This window comes from Choloepus didactylus, chromosome 2 (assembly GCF_015220235.1).
Source record: "Choloepus didactylus isolate mChoDid1 chromosome 2, mChoDid1.pri, whole genome shotgun sequence".
Lineage (NCBI taxonomy): Eukaryota > Metazoa > Chordata > Mammalia > Pilosa > Megalonychidae > Choloepus > Choloepus didactylus.
Window position 1 is genome coordinate 143,488,506 of NC_051308.1, and position 7,707 is coordinate 143,496,212.

Consider the following 7,707-nt stretch of genomic DNA (forward strand, 5'->3'; position numbering starts at 1 on the left):
TAACTATTTAGCTTATCTACATTCAGTTTCAGAATGATTTCTTAACCATGTAGAGGGAGTAGAAATATGGAAAGAAGGGTGAAATATGTCGAAATTGTCTCTTTTGAAATTCAGATTTTTATGCACTGAGTTGTTTACATGTCCATATTCAAAAAGAAGATTTTTCCTCACATGCACCACTAGTTCAAAAATAGCCATCATCAAGATATTCCTGGGACTGCCCTAGAATACAATAGGGTGTTTTTTCAAGGCTCTTAGCCATCTTTGGAACTTGGAAAATAAGGCTAGTAGATGTCTTTATTGTTTTAAATCTAATTATTTTCCTCACTGCAGCCTCATAAGCTTAGTGAAAGTCTTACAACCTCTGATGATATCTGGCTACCAGGGAGTTGTTACACTACTTTCAAATCTCAGTGGTGCAATAAGATTGCAATCCCTTCTACCAGGAGGGGTAAAATGTGAGGTGAAGGGAGGATATGACCCTCTGCCTCTCCAACTTTAAGAATTAAATCCTAGGAGCAACATTTGGCGATTTGTGCTTCAAAATGAGCAATCTCAGGGTACGTTGTTTCATTAAGTAAGCTTAAGAATTTTCTCTGACGTTGGTAAATAATACATATCTTTTAATGGAGACTGTGGACCAGATGCTATCAGGGGAAGAGAATGACAGAGCTCTCATGCAAAGATCCTGAGCTTTAGTACAGGAGGCAGAAAGGAGCCCTGCAAGTTTCCCTGTCAGATGAGGGGAGCTACTATGGAAAACATTACACACAAGCACCTATTTGTTAGTGCACGAGGACAATGCTGAATAACTAGGACAATGAGGTCTTCCTGGTAGATATACCTGTCCCAGATTGTTTTTGAAAGTATATTAACCAAAATATTTTAAATTTTAAAATCTCCTTTCCAATGCAAACTCAGACCTTGCATACAACTGCTATAATTTTGAACCAAAATATTAATTTTCTTATTCCACTTTCTTCCTGCTTTAAAAATGCCTACTTTCTGTTTACTTAGCAAGATAAACTGCATGTACTTCAGTCTGACATTTAAAGCACCGTACACTTTGGCCCCAATCTACATGCCCATATCCTGCATTGGGTTGCTCACATCTATCCACTACAATCAAATTATTCTACTGACTGTTCCCTGGAAATTACCAAGTTTTCTCTCCTCCGTGCCTTTGCTTATGCCATTTTCCTTCCCTGATCTATTCTTCCTTCTCCTGTTTGCATCATTCAGAATTGCAGAGACTCCACAAAGCCCTGTTTGAGCTTACCACTCCAGCAGTGATTCCTCCTACTTTGCCTGTTGTATTTAATATCTGGGATCCTCATTTGGTCCTTTTCATTTGCTGCTTTCTATTCTTTTTCTTTACATAAATGTTTATTTCTTTTCCTCAGCTTTATGTAAGCACTTTTTTACCCAGGACCAGGCCATAATTTATTCTTTTTCTTCTAACTAACCTCCTCTCCCTCCCCATAGCTCCTAGAAGAAAGTCTTTCATTCTGAAAATGCTCAATAAATTTTCATGATTTAAAAATTCAGTCTGAAAAAAAAGTGAATACTGAAAAAGGAATCCTTTAAACATATTTAATAATTATTACATTCTCTTTTCACAGACATTTTATCATGTAATTTTTCAAAACAGCTCTGAAAAATGTGTAGCATGATCATGATTTTACATGTGAGGAGACAGAGGCTCAGAGAGATGAAAAGATGTGTCAATGTTCATACAGTTGACTTGATTACTCCATGAGAACAGAGGTTCTTGTCTCATTCACCTCCAGATTCCAAACACCTAACACATTCCCTTGCACATAAACAATATCTCTGCAGTCGGTTCACAGTAATCAAGAGAGTGAGAGCCAGACAAGGCAGTATTTGCTGAATTTCTGCTTTTGGTCATGTCTGAAGCATGTGTCACCTTTGACTTCCCAGTTACATGAGCCAACATATCCTTTCTTTTTCTAATTAGCTAGTTTAAGTTGCATTTCTAGAACTAACAAGAAAGAGAAGTTGGTCACTTCAATGCCAGGGTAGTTTTAGCTAGCGTGCCAGGAAAAATACATTCTCTTACCGAATTTGGTAGATGTCTGAGTATTGAGGGTCAGTGAGAGTGGCAAGAGACTATAAAATTGATGAAATATTACCATTAGATAGGATCTAGAACAAAAAATATAATCCAACTCCTTGATTTTGCAGGTGAAGAAACCATGGCACAGAAGTGACTTTCCTAAAAATGCACATCAGGTAAGTAGTTAAACTAGGACTAAACTCAAATCCATTGTCCTTTTTCATTATAACCAATTTGTCAGTTTTATCCTCATTTGTATTTTTAGAAGAAAGAAAGGGAGTAGGTTATGGTACTGTGAGTTGGAAGGCAGCTTATGTTGGTGGTGACAATGTTGAACTTTGAGTAGAAAGTCTGAGTTTGAATCCCAGGACTGTCATTTCCTTAGGCAAGTTACTTAACCTCATTGAACCTGGGTTTTCTTACATGGAAAATGAGACTAAAAATATATACCCTGCACACTTCAAATGAAGATTTCTATAAAGGCACTTTGCAAACACAGCAACACTATTCAAGAAATATTCAAAAAATTATCCACTGTCATAATAAGAAATATGCTTTATTTTCCTATGAAATGAAGATTTTATAACTCATTTCAGGGGTAGTTACCCTTTTATCCATATAGCATAATAACCTTAGATTTTGCAATAACTATTTTATCTTATTCTCAAACTGGGAAATACAGCCAACCTAATAGCCACAGGGCATGTTTAATTCTAGATGCACATTTCAGGATAGCATTATAAACACATTCTACAACTGGCAGAACTTATCCAATTTTTCTAATCCATATACCTATGGATAGGGTCAGTTGACAGAATTCAATTTTTCAGGAATCCTATCACTCTGAGGCTTGATTTTTTTTAATAAAAAATTACAAAAAATTATTTTTTGAATGCATTTCTACCATAAAACCAGCAGGATATTTCCCCATATAAGATTCTCAGAGAGGGAATGGAGCCAAGTTGCCTTCCTAACCCTATTAGCTTACATTCATATATCTAAAATTATATATTTATAGGAAAAATTCAGGATATGTGTGAGGGGAAGTAAATTTTATTAAAGTTTCCAAAATCGGTTGCCCCTTTCTATGATAGATTATTCCTTCCTACCTGACTAACATTAGGTTTGACCTTGTAACTTGCTTTGACATGTGGGCAAAAATGGCATAAGCCACTTTTAAGCAGAAGCTTTAAGAGCTGTCAAGTGATTCTGCCATCTTCCATTTTCCCTCTGCTGTGGTACTAGCAATATTCCAGACATGGTCTCTTCCCTCAACTTAGGTCCCAAAGAGTAGCACCAAAGCGAACATTCACTGGACATGTAACTTGAGTGATAAATACACCTTTATTGATGTAAGCTGCTAACATTTTGGGGTCTGGTATTACCTCAGCACAACTTGCCCTGAGCTGATCGATGCAGTGTGTGAATACATATTAAACACACTGAGCTACCATAAATCCATGATTTTATTTCCTTCTCAGCACAGATAGCAAAACTGAGGTATAAAAAAGTCCACCTGAGAGAAAAGTAAAGAAACATGTACTAAAAATGCTATGTTTTTATTTGTAATTTTTTGTTGGTCTTATTCATTCTTCAGTTGATTTTTGAAAATATAAAACTCAAAGATTTTTAATGAAGCACCTAAATAGTTTACAACTTCCAGACATGATGCATAAATATACTCAGACCTTGCTTAACTGAGACCTCTAATTCCAATCCATAGTCCACAGACATTCTTTAAGTGAAAAATAAATCATAATCACACAGTAGTCCTATTTACTTTTATTGTATTTTATTTAAAAGAATAAGTGAAATTGCCCCACCATAAATTCCTTCACTGGGTCATCTTTTTTCTCTCTTTGTAAGTACATTTGTACAATGTCATTTGCCATTAAGAGTTTCCTTCAAAGTTTCACACACTAAAAAAAGCATGAAGACTCTAATGCAGATTATTATGTAAAACCTAACTTGAATATTTATCTGTTTTACATAGAAACCTGGTCAATGCATAGTTGATCACGCTATCATATGTTGTTTCTCTCTCAAAAAGATGAACATGTTTGTCCTCCCTTGAGTAGAAAATTCCTTTAATATATAAAGTACAGAGTTTGCCATAAATGCCCTCGAAATTGTCAAATTGTCTCCAAGAAAATATTCAAACCAAAGTAAGGAGAAATATGTAAAACAATTTCCAGTATAATCTAACATTTTTCTTTAATCTGTCTGACCACAATCAGCTCACCACAACTTATTCCTCATTTATACGATTTAGGCGCATCGAATTCTAATAGGTTTATAGGTTATATCAAGAAAAAAAGTGGAATCATTAAAGATAAAGAAGGACCAACCCTCTGAGCTCCTTTGTTGTATTTATATCTTGCAAAATTGTGTCAGTAGTTGCGAATTAAAAATGAGTTGTCAGATTCCCTTAATAATTAATGTTGAAATGAACAACTGTTTCAAGTACAACACATTCCATTTAATGTTAAACAGTGTTATATTTACTGTAATTCCACCTTTCATCCTAATGTCAACCTTTAAATCTTTAATGCTTTAATCACACTTCTTTCTCTGATATCCCTTGTGAGTTCCTCAAACCAATGCCCACTCCTTTGTGATAAGGTGGGCATTTTATGTTGCAAGGGTTAGTCAGCAGCAATTGTTAATTATTAAGGAAAACAAAATGCAGCTGCTGGAAAATTGTGTTTGTTCCCAGCAGGGCATGTTACCTTTAATCTCTACTGACACAGAGGCAAGTGAAGTCATGAAAGGGAGATAATGCATTTCAAGAACATGGCCCCATAGAAAATTAAAGAATTTCCTATAAAATTAATGAGCCTAATTACCAGATAATGTCTGCATTTGCCTTTCCGTAAGTTATATGCCTTTCTGTTAGAGAGGTGGAAAGAAGGGAAACAGTGGGTGGGGCCCTCAGGAGCAGCATGGCTGCTGGTTGGGTGGAGCCAACAGAAATTGCTAGAAAGTCCAGCTGGACAACTCAGGAAACTGATGAGGGGATGAAGGACTGATACTTGTTAAGTACAAGCTGTGTGTAAGGCAGGGTACTATGCAATTCATATTTCAGCTCTGTCACCATGTTCGCAGCCTTGGGCTGCTATTTCACCAATCTGAGTCACAGTTTCCTCATCTTTAAAATGGGTATTATAAAGATCAACTTGAATATTTTATGCACAACTCTAATACAGTGTTTGAAACAACAAAAAATCACTTGCTAAGTATTACCAAATAGTCATTTATTCTTCACTACAATTCTGAGAATTAGATACTATTTTTTGCTACTATCATTCCCACCCAAGTTCAAACACCCAGTATGTGGAGAACACAAAATGTGAACTTGGGTCTCTCTGGCTACAAATATTACTGAGATTATATATTAAATATATGATATATATATAAAAATATATTTAAATATATATCATATATTTAAATATTATCTCATATATTTAAATATATGAGATTTAAATGTATGAGATTATGTCTTAAATATATGAAACGGACCTTTTTCTTCCCCTAAAACGGTGACTAATAGTGAATAAAGAATTATTCCCTTTCTTCAAAAAGTGAAAATTTTTTCAAACTTAGTGTTTGTAGAAATTAAAATGAAAAAGATGACTGTATAGCAATTTCAAGAAGGAAGAACCTCGAGGAACAGCTGCCTTGAAGAAGCCTGAATTTCTACATCCTTAAGTAGCTGCTTTGCATTGCTCGAACCCTACCAATCTCATTCAGGAGTCAAAAGCCACAATTATCATCCTAAATATGTATCTAGAGTAGTAAAAAAGAATAAGCACAACTATGCAAAGCTTAAAAATGCTTTCAAAGGCTTTCAGGGTTTATTCAGCATCATAAGACTTCTGGAGAAAAGGAAATTTTATTTGGCTCGACTCCTTGGTACCCTGGAATTGATAGGAATCCTAAGAATGGTCCTAAAGTAAAAATTCCTAGTCATTATTGGTTCATAAACCATTTTGAAAATTTATTGAATGCTATAGATATCCTACTGAGAAAAAAATGCACATAAATACTTTGTTAAGAACCTTTCATGGCTTTGGCTTTTGACCCAGTGACTGTTAAGAGTTTATAGTCTAAGTTTGCTTTTTGACACCTAAATCCAAGACAGCCATAACCCAGAGCAAGTCATGAGGTTTCCCTGTGGATGAGGGTTGGCCCTGATATGCCCAATGGTCCACAACCAGCTGCCTAGTGATTGCTGGGATGTTGGATATGCGAGCACAGCGTCTGCTCAGAATCAGTGAATAGGCACCAACTGCCCTGGGATATCCGGCCCAGCCCATTAGCAAGAACTTCTTAGAAGCTGTGTCTCTTCAGAATCCCACATATGCTGGTCAGATTAATTACTATTAATAATATATGTTACATATATTTTATAATTAACTTTTCATATAAATGAGATTAAGTATATACAAAGGCATTTTATGAATTATAAAGCACTATATAAAAGACATAGCTATAATTCCAAGAAACTTTTACTTCAAGAGAAAGAAGGAGAAAAGACAAAAATATTAACATTTTCTGTGGTCTCATTTAATCCTTATAGCAGCCCTCAAAAATGACTCTATTTCATGCTTTAGGAAATACACATCATAAATATTTAAGGAAAAAATTCTCCCTAATATCCCAAAACTGTTTACAAAACTCCTCCGTGATGTGAGGATTAAATAAATTGCTGAGGTTTGAAACTTGGGCAGAATATTCCTTAATGAAGATATTCCTTACTGACTTTAGATTGATATTGTGCCATAAGGAAAAAAATACATTCAGCAGCTGTACTTTCTAAGCTGTAGGAGAATTCTCCATAAGAACAGAACCCATGATGCACAACAAGACAAATCTTGATTGATAAAACCAGGGTCTTCAGATTCAGATACACCTGGGTTTGAATTCCATTCCTACCACTTACTAAGTGCACGACCTTGGACAATTTACTTAATGTCTCAGAGCCTCATTCACTTCATTAATAGAAAGGCAACCTATTTCTCATAAGGCTGTTGTATAGATTAAATGAGAGTTGCAGGTTAAGTGCTTAGCAGCAGTATGGCAAACAGTAAGTCATCCGTGTATGCTATCATTTGTTCTGTCATTTATCACGTCTTTTATTACAAACTTCCTCTGAGTTCCTTTACTCTCTGTGGAAAAATGAAATTCCAGGAGAATTGAAATAACCCTTTATGATCAGGCTACTCTATCTTCCTGTGTTTTTTCCTCTTTTTTCTTGAGCCTTATCTCCTTTGCTCTACTTCCACTCATAATATGTATCTCTCCTTTCATTTCTTCAAAAAGAGCAGGCTTTCTGCTCGGCATCAGAGGAAGCAGAGGAAAATAAGGCAAAGTGCCTGCCCTAATGATCTCAGTGTTCAGTGAGAAAGAGCGGAAAATGTCAGTGACTACCTTATGTGTGGTGAAATGCGTGCCCAAAGAAAGAGTAGAGAAGAAACACAATTCCTTAGCTGGAGGTGTGCGAAGAGCTGCAAGCAATTTGACATAGGAATGAAAGCATTATGTACAGATGTGGTTAGAGATGAGGCTAGAGAGGTAGCCGGAGGACAAATGAGGAAGGCATAATAAGCCTGGCTTTCATCCTGAAGGAA

At 35.7% G+C, this 7,707-nt stretch overlaps 1 long non-coding RNA gene across 1 annotated transcript in view; it reads left to right on the plus strand.

Moving 5' to 3' along the window:
* Positions 1-2,230, plus strand: part of LOC119521125 — a 31,036-nt gene extending 28,806 nt beyond the window's left edge. Inside the window, exon 3 of the long non-coding RNA XR_005214312.1 lies at positions 2,206-2,230. This is a non-coding gene — a long non-coding RNA (uncharacterized LOC119521125). The remainder of the gene's footprint in view (positions 1-2,205) is intronic.
* Positions 2,231-7,707: the final 5,477 nt, after the last annotated feature.